Source organism: Miniopterus schreibersii (genome assembly GCF_964146895.1).
Source record: "Miniopterus schreibersii genome assembly, chromosome: 2".
Classification (NCBI taxonomy): Eukaryota; Metazoa; Chordata; class Mammalia; order Chiroptera; family Miniopteridae; genus Miniopterus; species Miniopterus schreibersii.
Window position 1 is genome coordinate 27830625 of NC_138102.1, and position 19496 is coordinate 27850120.

The following is a 19496-nucleotide window of genomic DNA, read 5'->3' on the forward strand; positions in this document are numbered from 1 at the left end:
CTGCACACAAAACTTTGTGAATTGGCCATTTAAAAGGGGGTCTGCATTTCCAGCTATCTCTCCCTTGCAGACAGAAACCCTGCTGCTTTTCACAGCCAGGTGTTATGGGGGCACCTTTCTTAGATCTGGTGCTCTGGACTGGGGAGCCCAACTTGGGGTTTAGACCCCAGAGTTCTCAGTGGGGACCCCCCCTCAGCTTTGATTTCCCTCTGGAATTTTAGCTGCTGCCTATGGGAGCCCAGCCAGCCCTCTCATGCCTCTGCACTTCCTATCAGTCTCCATGTGGTCTCTGCTTTATATCCTTGGTTATGAGGGTGCTCTCCTGCTAGCCTTCAGTTCATTATTCACAATGGTTTTTCTATATTTTAGCTGTAATTCCAGTTTTGTCCTGGAAGAGTGTCAGTGTAGCTTCCGCTCAATCCATTACCATTTTGGAATCTGTCTAGGTCTGTTTTTGAACTCTGTTCTGTTTCATTGATCTATGTGACTGCCTTACCCAACACTAGTCTCTCTTGATTAATTATGTATTAAAATCAGTTAGTATGATTCCTCCCTTCCACTTTGTGCTTCCTTTTCAAAATTGTTTTAGCTATTCTAGTTCCTTTATTTTTTCCATACAAATTTGAGATTCAGCTACAAAACATGCTGAGATTTGGGTTGGAATTACATTAAATCCATCAATCAGTTTGGGAAGAATTTTCATTTTTACTACATTAAATCTTATAGTCCATAAACATAGAGTCACTGTAATATTTAAATTATCAAACATTTTTAAAAATTAAAAAATGTTGATTTTAATTATACATACCTAATCTATAGAAATATGATTTTTTTTGTGTGTGTGTTGACCTTGGATCCTGTGACTTTCTTAAATTCTCTTTTATAGCTCTAGGAGGACTTTTTTTTCCTTTGTTAAAAATTTTATATAAACTATCATGTTGTTTGTGAATAGGGACAATTCTATTTCTTCCTTTCCATACTCAGCACACCCCACCCCCCTTTTGATTTTCCTTGCCTTTTTGTGCTGACTAGGACATCCAGTAAATGTTGTATAGGCATTGTAAGCAAGGATATTCTTCTTTTGTTTTTGATCCTAAGGAAAAAGCATTTAGTCTTTCACCATTCAGTATGATGTTAACTATAGGTTTTTATATACATGGCATTCATTATACTTGAGCATTTTTATCATGAATGGGTGTTGAATTTTGTCAACTGCTTTTTCTGTATCGACTACTAGGGTTATATTTCTTCTTTAGACTGTTAATTTGATGGATAATCAAAGATTGATAATCAAAGATTGTACCAGTCTTACATTTCCAGGATAATTCTCACTTGGTCATGGTGTATTATTCTTTTTTCTATATTGCTGGATTTGATTCACTAATATTCCATTGAGGATTTTTGTGCTTTTGTAAGTGAGGAAAACTGGTTTTTAGTTTTCTTTCTTTTCTTTTTTTGTCATGTTTTTGTCTAGTTTTTGTATCAGATAATGCCTTTCTCAAAAAATGAGCTGGGAAATATGCCCTCCTCTTCCATTTTCTGGAAGAGCTTATGTAGAACTGGTGTTATTTCTTCTTTAGATATTTAGTAGCATTTGCTAGTGGAATTATATGGGCCTGCACATTTTTGGGGGGAGGTTTTTAACTATAAATTCAATGTTAATAGTTATTTGGAAGAATTTAACAGTTTTTCTCTTTAAGGAATTAGTCTATTCTGAGTTATTGAATTTGTGTGTAGAGTTTTCATAGTTTTCTCTTATTATCTTTGTGTCTATGGAGCCTATAGTGACATCCTTTCTCTCTTTCCCGATATAGATAATTTGCATCCCTTTTCTTTGTAAAACCTATTAGAAGTTTTTCAGTACCCTTGATCTTTCAAAGACATAGCTTTGGTTTCATTGATTTTTTTTTTTTTTTCTACTTTCAGTTTCATTGATTTTTTTAAAAACTCATATCCTTATTATATCCTTTCATGTTCTTATTTTGAGTTTATTTTTGCTCTTCTTTTTCTAGTTTCTGCAGGTGGGCATGTGGATGATTGATTTGAGACTTCTTTTCTTTTTTAATATAACATCGAATGCTATGTACATTTCCCTCTAAGCACTGATTTACCTGCATCCCACAAAGTTTGTTAAGTTGTATTTTTGTTTACATTCAGTTCAAAATAATTTTTAGTTTTTCTTGATACTTCATTTGATCCATAGTTTATCTGGAAGTGTGTTAATTTCCAAGCATTTGTAGATTTTCCTGTTACATTTCTGTTTTTGATTTCTGAGTTATTTCATTATTACCCTAGAACATACTATTTATTTCAATAATCTTAAATTTGTTAAGATTTCTTTTGTGACCTAGGGTATGATCTTTCGTGGCAAATGTTCAGTGTACATTTGGAAAGAATATGTATTCAACTCATGTTGGGTAGATTGTTATGTAAATATAAATTAGAATCCATTTGGTTGGTGCTATTCTTTAGTTATTTTATATCCACGTTAAGTTCTATCAATTACTGAGATATCACTGTTGAAGTTTCTAATGTTTGTTAGGGATTTTAATTTATTTTTTCAGTTAAGACGGTTTTTGCTTTATTTTAAGCTCTCTGTTATTAGGTATACATACATTTAGTATTGCTATGTTTTCCTGGTAAGTTGACTCTTTTATCTTTATACTATGTGCCTCTTTATCTATAATAATAATTCTTTTGCTCTGAAACCTACTTAGTCTGATATTAATATAGCCACTCCACCTTTCTTCAATTAGTATTCACTTGGTGTATCTTTTCTATTGTTTCACTTATTACCTACTTATATTGTATTTGAAGTGAGATTCTTGCAAACAACATGTGGTTGCATCATGTTTTTAAAATTAATTCTGAAAATTTCTTTTAATTGGTTTGTTTATATTGTGTTTGTGTTTAATAGAATGACTGATAATGTTTGGTTTTAGGTCTTGCTTTTTATTATTTGTTCTCTGTTTGTTACCTCATTAAAATTATTTTTTTCCCTTTCCTGAATTTTTTGTGTTGTTTGTTTAGTTATTTAAACGTTTTCTAGTATGCTGTTTTAGATGATCTGTTGTGCTTTTTTACTATTGGCACATTTTTTTAAAACTCAAGAGGAGAATAGTCTATTATATTTACCAGGTGTTTTGCATTTCTATATTTCTTTATTTCTGATGTTCTGAATTTTCTTCTCATATCTTTTTCCTCATGTCTGAAGAACTTCCTTTAGCAATTCTTTTAGAGTAGGTCTGTTGGCAAACAGTTCTTTGAGTTTTCCTTCATCTGAAAATGTCTTTACTTCACCTTTCCTGAGGATTTTTTCCACTGGACATGAAATTCTGACACTCCTTTTCTTTCAACAATTCAACACTATTGTTCACTTCATTATCTTCTGGCCTGCATAGTTCCTGATAATAATTCTCAGTCACTCAAATCATTGCTCCCCTATAGATAATGTGCTATTCTCTGGCTACTTTTAAGATTTCTCATTGTTTTTATAATTGAAATGACAGTATGACATTTCTGGGCGTGGAACGGGTTCTCTGAGCTTCTTGATTCTGTAGATTTATGTCTTTCTCCTAAGGAAAATGTTCATATTTGTGGCAGGTCATTGATCTGGTAGGGTTCCAGGCTCCAAGTTCCAACTCACTGTCTGTGGTCTGTGGTTCTAAAGTCAATTAGGTCTTGCAGTACTACAGGAATCTATCTTGCATGAACACTACCTTTGAGGCCTGTTTGGGGTGTGGTCAGTTGTCAAAATCATTGACATGCATTTTAGAGTCTGAGCTTTGCCTGGAAAGATAAAATATGAGTCTAGGAGTTCATAAACAATTTTGTAGGACCCCTTTATCAAGGTCTATCATTTTATGATCTTTCCATTACCTTCCTGTTTTCCAAAGTTCCTTTTTTTTAATTTTTTTGTCCAAAAAACTAGGTCTTATGTCTCCCTGATCACATTTCTTGTGACTATAGCCAGGCCTAGGCTGAATGGCAGAAAGACAAGAGGGGAAGAAAAAAGGCAAACTCCCTAGTGGTTTGGTGGCACATCTAAATCTGGGTTTCTTCTCCAGTCTGTCTGCTTCTATTTGCTTTCAAAGTCTGTGGGAGAGACAGGCTGGGGTCTGCTACTCAGTTTTATTGGAACTGGTACCAACCAGAACAGCACTTTAGAAGCATAAAGAGTATTAGTTTTGATGGTGATATGTATGATGATGATGTACAGAAGAGAAACAAATAGTCTGACTTTGCTCATTTTTAACATTTCCCCACTCTCGTTTCTAATGCTTAAATGCATTGTAAGTCACTGATTTAGTTACAGCTAACTATACCTTAAATCATATACGTTGGCTTAGGCTCATGTCCAGTACCATCATTTTCACATCAGATCTCACATTCTAGGGATTAGATGCTGGGTCTGTCCTCGTAATCTGAGTCTGATCCCAAAAGCCTTTCTATTGTCCCATGAAGCTAGACTGATCTGAGTTCAGATTCTGATTCTGCCACTTACAAACTCATGATCTTGGGCAATATATGTAACCTCTCAGAGTTCTGCGTAATCTAGGTCATTTTTACTTAGCAGTTCTACACCAGAACTGTAGACTGGGAGGAGTTTTTAGGAAAAGGAAAACATTGTTCTGCTGCACTCATCCATTCATCCTTCCACCTGTTCTTTCCATCCATCCATCTAGCCATCCATCCATTTCTTCATCATTCATGTACTGTGTGCTTATCATTTCCCTGGTACCAGGTTAGGTACAGGATAAATGAAAATGAATAATATCAAGCCCTTAAGAAATGTTCTGTTCAAAATAAATGAACAAATGCAATTGAAACAGACTCATAGGCGCAGAGACTGGACTGGTGCTTGCTAGAGGAAAGGGGGTCGGGAGACTGGGTAAAAGAGGTGAGGGGATTAAAAAGTACAAATTGGCAGTTACCAAATAGTCATGAGAATGTAACGTACAGCCTAGGGAATATAGTCAATAACATCGCAATAACTATGTATGGTGCCAGGTGGGTACAGAAAATATTAAGGGGAACACTTTGTAAAGTGTGTGATTGTCTAATCACTATGCTGTACACTTGAAACCTACATAAAATAATACTAAAAAATAAAAATAAATAAATAAACTAGAGAAAAAATGTCCTACTAAAAAGTCACTGTGGAAGAAACTTGTAACTCGTCAGGTATGTAAAATGAGGTTGTAGATCTGAAAACTATATACAAAAATGGAGGTGGGATTGAGGGTCGAATTACAAATGGAGATCATGAGAGCTGTCTGCTTCAGAATGTTGCCTTAAAGATTAAATGAGAGATGCAATGAAATGAGAAACGTGCACAAGAAGATGCAGACAGGCTCTTTATGCATTCAGGTTCTGAGCAAGGCTGGGTGTGATGTCACTGCACATAGTCCCGCCTGGGAATAGTCTAGGCCAGTGGGTCATTTTCCTCCCTCTTCCCTCAGCTTCCTGCCACACAGTTGCCTAAATCGCTTTGAGGAGATGTCTATATTCAGCCTTATTTCTACTTGAATCATAGCCTTCCCTAAACTTAATCCCCACCATGGAAAAAAAAGCATTTAATTTGATTAGATCTAAGATGATCACCCTGCAATATTAAAAGGTGCCTTCAGAGTCACTTTTAAGAGTTTGGGATTTTGTTAAGACCATACTCTTCAAGGTTCCTGTCCTCCCCAACCTTTGTGATTCCAGATTTAAGATGTTTTCAAGTTGTGTTGTAAGTGACAACTTATCCTTTTCATCCTTTTAGTTGTGTTTGTCTGATTCTACTCTTCTCCCTGTTGGTTTGATAAGGAAACGACATGTACCAGAGGGAGTCAATCAAACATTCCTTAAGAACCCTCTTATTTCTCCAGGCATTCTCCTGACCCCTCAGAGGGGCACACAGTAAGAAAACCCGATTCCCCTAACAGATTCAGACCATTTGGAAGGTAAAATATACACACAACATATAGTTAATAATCAGGACCATGAAGGATAATGCTTTTGCAGGGAACTTTGAGATCTCAAGCCCCCTCTTTTCCCATCTCCGAACCAAACCCAGATCATGGATCCTGCCAGAGACTTGAGACTCTCTTAATGATTGATTTCAAGAGAGAAATATTTCACAGGCTGATTCAGTGACTACTGGAAACAGAACTTTCCTGTTGGTGCTCCATGGTTCATGACCCTGCTTGGAAGAGCTTTCTGCTTCTTCCGATGGCAGAGACCTCTCCCTGAAATGATACAGAAAACAGCCCATTGTGCCATTTATAGCCTCCACATTAATTGCTGCCCCCCCCCAGCCAACTCTTCTTAGAAGAATTTTTGAAATGATTCTTATTCCAGGACCTTTTAAACCGGTTGGGTCTGTCACTGAACCCCTTTCTCTGGGTTGTCCTTACACCTCTGGATGAGTGAACACCTGGCCCTGCCAAGGTGGGATAGAGAGGGGAGGCCATCCAGGTTTCTCCCTGTACATGCTCCTGGCACTCAGGCTGGTGCACCCCAGCCCCTCCCCTGACCACAGATCCTGGAAAAAGGAAACAGCTTCCTAGTGAAGTTTTGCAGATGAGTTTGCTTTATGTCAACGCTGGAGCAAGCCTTATCTTCCTGTAACAGGGTGTCTGGGGTGCAGTCTGACCAGCAGCGCCTGTGGGCTGGGGGACAGGGTCACCCTAGAGACACAAAACTCTTTTAAAGTTTGCTTGCGGCTTGGGCCTGTATCTCTCCTGCACCCACCTGCAGGAGGGCTGGGGGGCCTCTTCCTCTCCCCTTCCCCTGAATGTGGGAGCGCCTGGCCAGGAGAGGTTGGTTCTAGCAGCTCTGAATCATTTCTCACAGCCTCTGCGTGGGGAGTGTTTCCTCTCATTAACGCCCTCTTTGTACTTCCTGAGCTCGCGCGTGGACTGCGCTCCTCAGTCCCCATTTAATTGCCTGAAATAGCTTCGCACATTCGCAGGGCTTTGCGTCCCCACAGCAGCATCTGGCCTCCCCCTCCCACAGCCTGAGCAGTCATGAGCGTGGCTGAGTCACAGTGAAACTGAATCATTCAGCCACGATCAGGAAATGCCTTTTATAGACTTCCAGTTTTAAGAGGAGCTGCAGGTGACTTCAGAAATTTGGTTCAGTATTTTACCATCTTTTTCCCACTACTGGTCCTTGTTTGCTTTTTGACTGGCTGCTCTGGGCAAGCTTCACATAAAAGGTACCCAGGCACTCCCCGTTAAGGGATATTTATTTTCTCCGATGCAAATGGGAAAATCTGTAGACTATTTTTGAAGCAGCCTTTGCTAGCCATTTCAGTGAAGCCGTATATATTTACAAATCAGATCTCTGGAGATCTGGGAGAAATTTCCAGGACAAACTGCAGATGGCGCTCCTATCTTCTCATAGCAGTGTTCCACCTCAGCGATTGGCTGGCTAAAATTTGCAGCAGCTCTGTCCCCCTTTATTCAGTGTTAAATAAACGAGGTTACCCTAAAGCAAATCACTAGGTGCTAATTAGGATCCCTGGCCAGGACCATTTTTTTTTAAAAAAAATGAGTAAGGAGGAGAATGGATGAAGAGTTATTTCAAATATACACATAAACTCGTTCACCAAAATGTTTGTGAATATGAATGATAATGATAAAAATACAGTGAAAACACACATTTTAAAATAATTACTAATAGACATCATTTACACTATAGGTATCTGTTTTGGGAGGTTTCCTCTGAACTTAAAGAAATCCTGTCCCTGATGCCTGTGTCTTCCGTCCTGTCATTGCCAAGAGCAGTCTCCATGCCCCTGTTAAGTATAAGAATGATGGGGACCTAGCCCTGCTGTGTAGGGGGTCGGGGGGGGGGGTGTCTTGGAATCCTAACAGAAGTTGGTGATTTGGTGAGGAGAAGGTTACCATGTGGCAGGTGGCTACTCAGAGGAGCCTTACTTAGCTCTTGCTGCTGGAGCAAGATGCTGAGTGAGTGGGACATTTCCTGCTGCCCTCATTAGGAATTAGAACCCCAAACTGCAAAAAAGGGCATGTCACGTATTCGGAAGACAGCTGTCAACAATTGGGGGACAGGTTCTCATCCAAGTGAAACATCCTGGCTCCCCCACCCACCCCTAGGCCTAACACCTCTTCCCAGAGGAGGGAAGGAGAATGGGGGCATGAACCCTCAGCCCTGAGCTGGGCCCTGGGCTTTCCTTTCTTCTTGGAGAGGAGAGGTCACTTGCCAAGGTCCTGCCCCCAAACCAGAAGACCAACGGCACCTTTCTGATTTGGTGGATGTCTCTAATAGGTATGGTATCTGATGCCCAGTTGGAATTTGGCTCAGGCTCCAAGCACCCTACAGAGTTGAGGAAAGAGGCAGAGAGGGACTTGGGTGAGGGGACACAACCTGCACACTCACAGCTTTTTGTGGCCTGGAGTTGTGAGCTTTGTGAGAAAAGAAGCTGACTTGAGTTGTCCTTTTCCAAAGTGGGTTGGAAACTGTGAGAAACTTGTGGTACCACAGTGGAGGCTGGAATGGAAAGAGACTAAGTGGAGTTGGCTTTTCAGGGCTGAGGGCCTAACAAGAGGGAGTTGAAGAAACTCATCCACAGGCTCCTTGCGAGCCAGCCTAGGGACCTCAGGAGGCTCAGAGCAGGCACGGGAACAGCTTTTACTTTCACAGCTCAGAAGGCTGTTGCTCCCTCCTTCCCTCAACCTGGTCTCAGCCTTAGAGGACCAAAAAAACAGGAGGGAGAAAGGAAGACCCAGCCTGCTGCCTGCTCAAGTCTCCCAGTCAAGTACATCTTGTTTGTTTGTTTGCCTATCTTGTGTGCTATGGACAACTTTGGTCCAGTGAAGCCTGTGGAACTCTTCTCAGAAAAAAAAAAAAGCTTATTTAAAAATGCATATAGTAACATACAGATGGGGTATTATAAAGAAAGCTATTATAATGAATGTACTTATCAAACTATTATAATTTTTGATGTAGTATTTGTACTTTTTTAATTAAATAAACGATTTAGAGGCAGAAATAAGTACATCTTAAAGCACTAATGAGCATAAATAATGTTTCATAATGCTTGAAATTCTTGTTATATAACATGATAATATTTGTTTTTTTTTTGTTGGTGACCAAATCACAGATATCACTAATACTATAGTCATTTGTGGATTACAGTCATAATAGAAAGAAATGCTGCAGAGGTTGGGGAACATAAACCTGCACTTTTAAATATCTAAGTTCAGGGATTCTGAATTCCATGGAGCCAGATTGAAGGATGGCTGAAGCAGTGGCCTGGGGAGCAGGTGGGTGTCCAACTGTACGAGAGGAGAGGTTTTATCAATGTAGGACTGGACTTCCCCTAGCTACTAGAGGAAACCTGGAAGGTCCATATCTCTCCAAGTCACTGTTAAGGGATAGGACATGTGATTTCTCTAAAGCACAGTTTGGACCAATTGGAGGACATGGGTGATCTGTACTGAGCTCATTTTGAAATATTGGATTTTTATTTCATTGTGTACATTTTTACAGTACATTGTGTTCAACAGAAATGTATAAGTTTTGAAACTAGATGACCTGTGTTTGGATTCTGAATGAACTTAGACAACTGCTTATTCACTCTGGCCTCAGTTTCCTCATCTGTCCAACATTGTAGCGTTGTGGATTAATTGATTGATCCATGTGAAGTGCTTAGAACAGACTGTGAAGTGTGGTAGATTATTGGGCACGTGAGTGAGTCTGACCCAGCAGACACCTTCTGGGTCTTTCTTCCATGTCCTCCCTTAGCTGCACACGAACCTCATTTCCCACACATCTATGGGTTTAAGGAAGCATCAAAAGGACCCTCAAAACTTCCCAGCACATCTGATGATCACTCAGCCGCTGCTAGCAGACCGGTTATAAATAGAAGGCTGTACTGCGATCCACGTCCTCTTGACGCTGTGTGATCCCTGGTGGCTCATATGACACAGTGTCCCAGGAAACTCAGCCTTCGTCACCACAAAATTACTTCCTAAATAGGCCAGTGGGCACTCTTAGTGCTCTAATAAGTTCTGTAGATTAAGTCATGCCTTATCAGGTTGTCTCCAGGAGCTATGGGCGATATAATTCACACATAATCAACACAGCAACCATCCATTTTAAATCCCCTGAATGTCCTGATTTATAATTTCAGATTTATGGGAAAATGACAATAAACCTTCATGGCCTTTCAATTTTCCCAGTTGTCTTAGATGAATTATGCAAAGCAAAGTCTCTCTTAAAATACAAAGAGCCCTCGTTTGCTGGTCTGTTCACACTCTCTAAGGTGTTCATGTAAGAGCACAGTAATCACAAAAGCCAAACACAGAGCCCTTGCTTTATATTTGTCTTGTTTTGTTTTACTTTATTATTTTAATGATAGATGCACTCATCCCACGCTTGTGTTTCCCCCTGTCCTTTCCAAATGGAACAGTTCTGTTTGATTGAATATGATTGTGTAGGCAAAGGAGTTTATTGCTTCTAACAAAGTGAAAATTAGGCAATTTCAAATAATCTGTTTTTCAATCATATTGAAACTTATTTTCAAAATAAGACATCCTTATAGATCTCCTAAATTACAAGTGTAATTTTGGCACATTCTAGAGTGTTCCTGGACTTTGGTCCATCAAGGGAAAATCAAGGGCTAAATTCTATTTTTGGTGTTTCACTCTTCCTCTTAGACTTTGTGTTAATCATTTGACTTTTATGTTCAAGTTAGCACCAAGGAGAACATGAAGATAGATATCTGTATCAGTCAGCTTTGCCTGTATAACAAACCACCCCAAACATATACTGAGACTACTTATTTGCTGACAATTCTATAGGTGGGTAATTTAGGTTGAGCTCCTTGGGATGGCTCTGTGTGTTGTTGACTGGGCTCAGTCATGCATCTGCAGTCACCTGATGGCCGGTGGTGTTGGCTGGGGATGGAGGCTCATGATTCTGAAGGCTAGCCTTGGCTCATTCGCATGGTGCAGTCATGGTAAACTGCCAGAGTTCCCAAGAGCAGCTAAGAGAGCATACAAGCACTTTTCAAGCTGATTGTTATGAACTGAATGTTTTGTGTCCCCCTCAAAATACATATATGGAAGCCCAACACCCAATGTGATGGAATTAGGAGGTGGGACCTTTGAGAGCTGATTAGGTCATGAGGGTGGAGTTCTTATAAAAGAGTACCCAGCGCGGCGAGCTCCCTTGCTCCCTACAGCCATGTGAGAACACCTCAAGAAGGCAGACATCTATAAATCAAAAAGTGGGCTTTCACCACTCAAGGAGCAAGCCAGTTCCTTGATCTTGGACTTCCATCCTCCAGAACTGAGAAATATATTTTTGTTGTTTATAAGCCAGTCTATGGTATTTTATAATAGCAGCCTGGACAGACTAAAGCATTGATGTTATATTGGCCAAATGGTCAACCCCAGATTCAGGGCCTGGAACAATACTCTACCTCTAGATGGGAGTCACATGGCCAAGGGTCATGAATATGGGCATAGAAATAAGTTGTTTTTCTTACCTCCAATAATATCCTTACATACATAATATATTGTTAAAAATTGTTCATACAATCCTAACAGAGAACAAGAATCATATAATCCAAATCTTTTTATAATATTATTGATATTTAAAATAATTATTTAAATTTTTAGACATAAAAATGAAAGTCTTGTAATTCCCAAGAATTTTTTGCAATATTTAAAATTATTTTCTTGGCTAGTTTTCCCCTTTACTAATAAGTTATTAAATCTTTTGGAAACACAAAGAAGAAACAAAGCAGTCCCAGGAATGCTGAAAAAGCAGCCTTCTCATCTATCAGGGCCATGTCAAAAGATCAGTTAAATGTAGCATTGCCAGATTTTTCCTCATAGGTGAGAGCGTGCATGTGTCCGACATCACCAGGATTTGCTTAAAAATGGATACTATGTGTGAGCTTAAAACAAGGCAGAAAAGAAGTCGCACACGTGAGGTTTCCTGCCCCCAGTTCCTTCCTTCCCCTGCTCAGGGCACTTCTCTTCTGGTTCTCTGTGATGCAAACTCATATGCTCTAGTGTTTCTAAGTGGGGGATATAAGGAGTCATCTTTAGCAACTAGCATTTCTATTCGCACCAGTGTGAAATGGGCCATCATCCCTCTGCTGCATGGCAAACTCTCTCCCCAAGGGCCGCCCTGATAGTCCAGCCCAGAGCAGACTGTGCAGTATGCTGAGCCCCTGGTCCCACCCAGGATGCACCCCCAGAAGGGCTGTGGAGTCTGCATGTTCCATGAAGCCACTGCGCACTTTCCACCTGGGTCTCTAACTCTCCTTAGAGATGAGCCTGCACACTTGGTTCCTTTTTTCCTAGATGAAGGAATAATCTTTTGTAAAACAAACTAACTGAGGAAAGGGGTGTTTGAAAAGGGCAAATCAGCAATGTTAATGAGGTCACCACAGGAGTGGGACAGGGGAGACACACTTTGGGGGCCCTGAGTGATTGGCAGAACTGTGGGTATAAGTGGGGGTCCTGCTCCCCACTCCTCTCTGCCTCATGTTTGTATGAGAGGGACAGAGCACCGGGGCTCTGGGCTATGGCTCTGGGGTCGGGTCTCTGTCCAATGAGGCTGTCTCGTTCCTTGTCCCGCACTCAAGCTGTGAACCAGCGGCTTCTGGAGGAGCATTCTTAGCTGCTTGCTTTGATGTCTCCCTTTAAGCAGATGCATTCTCCCATGGTTTCCTGGAGTCCTGCGGTTTACTGAATAACATTTTGGGGTGATGAACTGTAGGCTTTTCCTGAGATGCTCAAAATTCCAAAAGTAAATGAAAAATCCCAACTGTGACTTTCTAGTACACTTGCCTACTTAGCCTTCGCTGTGACGACTGGAGGAGGGTTTTAGAAATGCTTCCCGAGGAATTCTTTTGTTTGCCCTGCAGGCCACCTCCAGTCTCCACTCTGCTCTGTGCCCTGTGTGGGTTCCCTCAACACACTGGCTCCCACCCTGGCTTCTGCTGGATCAGGCCAACCACAGGCAAGGCAGGAGATAAAAGTATAAGAGGAGAAGGTGGGCAGGTGCGTTATTTCCTGCCCTGCCAGGGCACGTGGGTGCTGAGTTTCTCTCCTGCCACAGCCCTCTCATATAGTAGGGCTGCCTTGGGGGACTGTGGGCATTGCTCCTTTTACTGTCTTTCTAGTCCTAATACAGGTGACCCCGTTATTGTACTAAACAACACTGGTTTACTGGTTCCTGAAACCCTGCTCCCATCTTGGGCAAACCCTCTTCCATGTCATTACTGGGCCTGTGCCTTCTGGGACCTGCAGGGTCTTGAGTGGAACACATTAGAGACCAAACACTGAAATGAAGACCAGAGGGAATCAAAACAGGCACCAATAAGGCAATTTTAAAAGGTCACAACTATGATTTGCACAAAACACTAGGTACTCTCCCTGTGGGCTGAATCATGTCCCCTCCCAAATTCCTGTGTTGAAGATCTGACCCCCAGAGTGATTGTGATTGAAGATGGGGCCTATAGGAGGTAAGTAGGATTAAGCGAGGTCCTGGGGTGGACCTAATCAATGGATTGGTGCTTTATAAGGGGAAGCCAGGGAGATTTCTCTGTGTGCGCACTGAACACCCAGGAAAGGCCATGTGAGGACACAGCAAGAAGTTGGCTGTCTATAAGCTAAGAAGAGGTTTGTGCCAGAATCCGACTAAGCTAGCACCCTGATCTCAGACTTCCAGCCTCCAGAACTGAGAAATGAATGTCTGTTGCTTAAGCTCCTCCCCATGTGGTCCTTGGTTATGGCAGCCCGAGATAAGGCACTCCCAAATCCATACGGGTGCACAGGTGAGCCACACATTTGATACTAAGATTCTACAGGAAATGAAATATAGGATTTTGTTATAGATTTTCTACTGAAGCCACCTTGCAATATAATTTTAAGTGCCTCTTTGTACTCCTAGTTTTAAACTATCTTTGGTGGAAAATATATCTGTGTGTGTGCACCTTAACACTTTTACATACAGATCATCTGTTTTGTGACTAGGATTTGGTTACAATTAAGCATCCATGGGCCAAAGCTGACTTCAACTAGATCCTGTTTAATTAGAAAATGACAGAGTAGAGATACATCTAATATATTAATGAACACTCTAAATGTTTTCAGCATGAACACCATTAAGTACAAGTAGAGACAAACAAACACAAAATGCTTTTTGAAGTAGCCCCAATGGGAGTGGGGGTTGACCATTCCTGCTAAATCAGGGACAGAGCCATTCTTCTTGTTGATCTCCTTCTCCTTGGAGGCTTGAGGGATGCAGCTAACACTTGTAGGAAGCAGCCAAGGTTGCCCAAGTGTGTGTTGGTGGGAAGGGGAAGGAGGGCAGAGGGAGACATAGTCTTCATCATATTTGGGATAATGGAGATGAGAAGGGCAGAGACCATGGCTCCCTGGGTAGTTCAGATCCTCCTGGGGACTCAGGGTGCCCAGAGGTTGTCGGATGTGCAATGTGGGAAATTTCAGCCCTGCCAGCCCACCATGCTCAAGGCCTAGAAGGAAGGCAGCAGGGTCCACAGTTGTGCAGAGGATGCTGTAGAAAGAGACACCAAAGGGCAGCAGAAATGAAAGCACCTCCCTCCCCATCTGCCCAAGACCCACCCCCGGCCCAAGAGCATCCAATGCACATCCACAAAAATATATTTAAGAGCATGATCACAACCATGTAATGACTCAAATGTGGGATATAAAACATAAAGCAGCAAATGAAGAAATAAAACAAACACACTCATAAACACAGACAACAGTGTGGTGGTTACCAGAGGGAAACAGGGGTGGGGAGGAACACGTAAGGGGGCCAAATACTTGGTAACAAAAGGAGACTAGACTTTGGGTAGTGAGCACACAACGGAATATGCACAATGTATTACAAAGCTGTACACCGGAAATGTGTATAATGCTATTAACCAATGTTTATCCCTTTAAGTTTAAATAAAATGAAAGAAAAAAGTAAGAGCCTGTTCACATCTTTCACATCAAGACCAAATCCCTCCGTGATGTTGAGGTCACGTATACACGTGTACTGGTTTCCCAGGACTGCTGTAACAAAGTACCACAACTAGGTGGCTTAAAATAACAGAAACACATTGTCTTGTAGTTCTGGAGGCAAGAAGTCTGAAATCAAGGTGTCCCCAGGGCCACCCTCCCTCTGAGACTCAGGGTGGAATCCTTCCTTACCTCTTCCAGCCTCTAGTGTGAGCTGTTCATCCTTGGCGTGCTTTAGTTTATAGATGTATCCCTCCAATCTCTACTTTCATCGTCACATGGCATTCTCCTTTTCTTATAAATACGCCAGCCATATGGAATTAGGGCCCGTCCAATGCAGTATGTCTTCATGTAACTAATTATTACGTCTGCAATGACCCTATTTCCTAATAAGGTCTTGTTCTGAGGTTCTGGGGGTTAGAGCTTCAACATATTTTTGCAGGACACAATTCAAACCATCACGATGCCCAAGTAGAATGATTTAATTCTAGCAAGTGAGCTCTCTGTTTGAGGAGTCTTTCTCTAAGGATTTCTAACAATAGCTTGTGTTACAGGTTGAGTTTATCTTTCACTCTAATGGTTTTAAAAATGTCAAAGCTTTGGCCAGTGCCATGGGTGAGTTTGTTTTTATTGTTAGGAAGGAGTCTGGGCTGCTTTCAGACATTGGCAAGTTTATTTTTAACTGGACAGGAAATGAATCTAAGCGTGTGTTTATTTGTGGGCTGTCTGTTATTGAAGGAGTACTATTGTTAGATAATCACATTAGATTTGGAAATGAGTTTGGATGGAAAGCCACACAAATCTAAGTTATAATTATACTACTCTCTGCTATAGATTTTCCAAAACAATCCTTCTGTTCATCAGAACCTGAAACCTTCCCAGTAATGGTTCCATTTATTATTCACAATTTGACAGCCTAGCAATTGCCATTGATTTGCCTTTAATTGAAAGGTCAAGAGGTTTTGATTTAACCTAAGGTTGAATTGAATGTAGGGTGTCCACAGAGGTGCAATATAAAGTGAAAAATTTAAAAAAACATAAAAGTTTTATGTTGTGACTACATGATACCAGAGCTGTCTTGTTTGCCAAAGCTAAACATTCAGTGGAAGGGAAATAGTTCAATGAAGACCTTGCCTAAAGTTTTCGTTGTTTTAGAGGAGGGTTCTATGATATGGAGTAGTTTAGTTCCTAAGGAGAGGACCCATCTTTCAGACAAACTGCTTCTATTTATGGCTGATGCTAAGGATGGCCAATGTTTCAGAAAAGAGCAAGGTGATTCCATTCTAACTCCCTGATGAGGGTGGGAGTGAGGCCCAGGTAACTGGGGCTCTGCCTGGGAAATAACCGCCAGTCGGGGTATCTGGTTGGACAGGGGATGATTGTCCATTCTCTGAAGGACACCCATCTGAGGGAGACTCTGTGGCCCTTCTAGGTAGCTTGCCCTTAAGAAGCATTTCCCTGAATGAGGTCTGTTTCACCATCTTCTTCTTTAAGAGCTACCTGCGTAAACAGGGCTACCACTCTTACTCCCCAAACCAAAACTTTAACCATCTGTTGAAATCATATTTAAGGAACTGTTGACTGAGGACAGGTTGTATTTTCCCCTATCACCAAAGTCTCAACAAGTAGCCTAGATTCCACCCCACCCCCTTCTGTCTTGAGTGATAATTATGAATAACCCAACCTTCTGGGTTGGTGAGGAAGGTAGTCAGGTTCACAATATACTGAGTGTTCTCTGTGCACCAGGTTGCCACTTACTGAGTGCCTGGTATATGCCAGGTCAGTATTATGTGTTTTGTATGCACCATCTCATTTAACCTTTACAACAACCAGACGAGGTAGGTAGTGGCCTCTGTGTCACCTTTACAGAGAGGCAAAGAGACTGTCCTGAGAGCATCCAACCAACCACAGTGCTGAGGATTTGACTATCCATCTTTTATTTTTTTTTTGTTTTTTGTTTTTTGTTTTAGAGAGAGAGGAAGGGGAAGGGGGAGAGAGAGAAACATCAATGTGAGAGAGAAACATCAATTGGTTGCCTCACATAAGAACCCTGACTGGGGGCCGAACCTGAAACCTGGGCATGTGCCCTGACTGGGAATTGAACCGGTGACCTTTCGGTACATGGGGAGATGCTCAACCAGCTGAGCCACATTGGGCAAGGTGACCATCCATCTTTTTGAATTAGGCCATGACATTTTTGTGCTCAAGTGAAGAATCTGCCCTATTTCTTGAAGTTCTTGGAGGGACAGACAACTTAACTCACAGTATTAGGACAACTTTTCTCTATGCAAACAACCCAATTTCCCTTTTTAGGATGGGGGTTGTCTATACCAGAGAGACCTCTACAACCTCAGGAGCAGTTCAAAGTGAAATCACCTTCCGTGTTTGGGAGCATCAGCCATCACCGGAATTAGTGATTACTTATGGGACTCACTGCTCCCCAAATATTGTTTTAGCATCTCTGCTTCCCTCCCCTTCCAATTTTCCAGAGTAACCCTGAGTGGGGTCTCTGCCTTGCTCCTGTACTTGCAATTAGGAATGCATCTTTAAAGGTTCCCTCCAGAGGGGCCCTGCTGCCCTAAAGCAGATTATGCTGGAAGAGCCTCAGTGTCTTGTATTGTTCCTTCTAAACTGCATCGGGCACAGCCCCTCCTGGAAGGGTTACATGGGGACTGTTTATGTTCTAAACGGTGGCTCATATGACTCGGAAAGAGGCTTTGCGGGTTGATGCAGGATGTGCTCTTCCACATTTTAACTGCTTCCAAGAATGATCAGATAATTGCGTTCCTTTGAAAGATCCTTGAGAGTATGCTGAAGTGTCCCAGCAAAACAAAAGAGAGTCTCTGTGCGGTTTCTTTGCCTGACTCAACTGACAGGCATTGAATGCTCAGGGAAAGAGCAGGCTGATGGGAGGATGGGCCCCCAAGGAAAAGTCAGGTTCCCTCCACAAGAGATGTTAGTGAGTTATTCTAATTAAATGGAGAATGTGCCACTTCCACCAACGTGGGCCTCTTTCAGTGACACTTGTTGAAAGCAAGAGAAAATATGAAGGGGATCTTGCACCCAGGGGCTGGTGGCCTTCCAGAGGTTGGGCACGTAATTCATTGCCACCTTGTTGCAGAAATTCCTGCAAGATGGTCATTTTAAAAGGCTGGCTGGTTTTATACAGAGATTTTAAAGCTTAACCACTTTAGTAGTCAGATGTGACCATTTCTGCCTGTCCCTGTGGCCTGTTGGTTCAAACAAGTAGGCAGATGCTTTTGTAAGAAAAGGAAAAAAAGAAAATGCATTCTCATTATCTACTTCTTTTTGGTGATTTCTGTGCTTAATTGTCAAAAGTACTGGGGAGAAGAGCCAAAGCAAGATTATCTGGTGTGACTGTGGCTTCCTGCTGAGTTCAGGTGTTCTTGTCTGCATTTCCAAAGGAGAAGAGATTTCTTTTTGTGTCCAGGGGTCAAAGGTGTCGCGGCTCAGTGTCAGCGTTGACGGCTCAGGCCACAGTGCACTAATGTAAGAGGCACTGTAGCACTGGACTCTAAACTTTTAAGGGCAGGGTCAGGTGTTAAATGTGCCCTTGTGCAGAGCCTGAAACATACCTAGTGGGCTCCCAACTGAGCGAGTCATCGGTATTTCAGGATGTTACAAAGTCAGGTAATGGGCCAAGACAGAAGCTCTAAGGACAAAAGCAATGGTTCTCTAAGTGATTCGATGAGGCAGAATCAAGATGCTCGGCTCTCACAGGCTGGTGGTGGCCTGAGTGAAAAAAGGGTCTTTAGAAGGTTAAGCTCCACTGCAGTTGTCTAGGAGTCCACTGCCTTTTATTTTGATAAATCCTGTCTGCTGTTTGATTTAATAGTCCCTGTGTATCTCTAGTCCTTCTGTTATAAGGGCGAAGGGTCTGGAGGGGATTCAGTCACTGCTCCCAAATCCTCCCTCCCTCCCTGGACTAACCTCGTCAGTGTGGGACCCTGTGGCACCCCTTACCTCCAGTGGGTGGGCCTCCTATAGGTGTCAGGATTGACCGTGTTCAGCATCAAGGACTTCAGGGGCTCCCCGCTCATGCTCTCCCCACATTTTCCAGGAGAAGAGAGAGTCTCAGGTAGCCACCAGAAAGGACAATGCCATGTGGAGCAGACAGCCCAGCCCACCCACACAGGAGCAGAGCTACTCCTATGGGCCTGTGAGTGCAAAAAAACCAAGGTCATATGAAGAAGCCTCTGAAATGTTTAGAATTCCTATTATGCAGCACAAACTGACTAATGCAGCGTCTTTGGATGCGTAGCAAGGAATCCTGGGTGAGCCTGTTATATGCAGAGATTTGGCCAGAATAACATGAAAGAAATTCAGCACTCGGGGCCCATTACAACAGCAGGACCTGGCTGCAGAGCCTTTGACCCTGGCTAATCATTTTCTTCTCCAAGCCTGCTGAAAACAACAACAAAACAACACCACCATCACACACACACACACACACACACACACACACACACA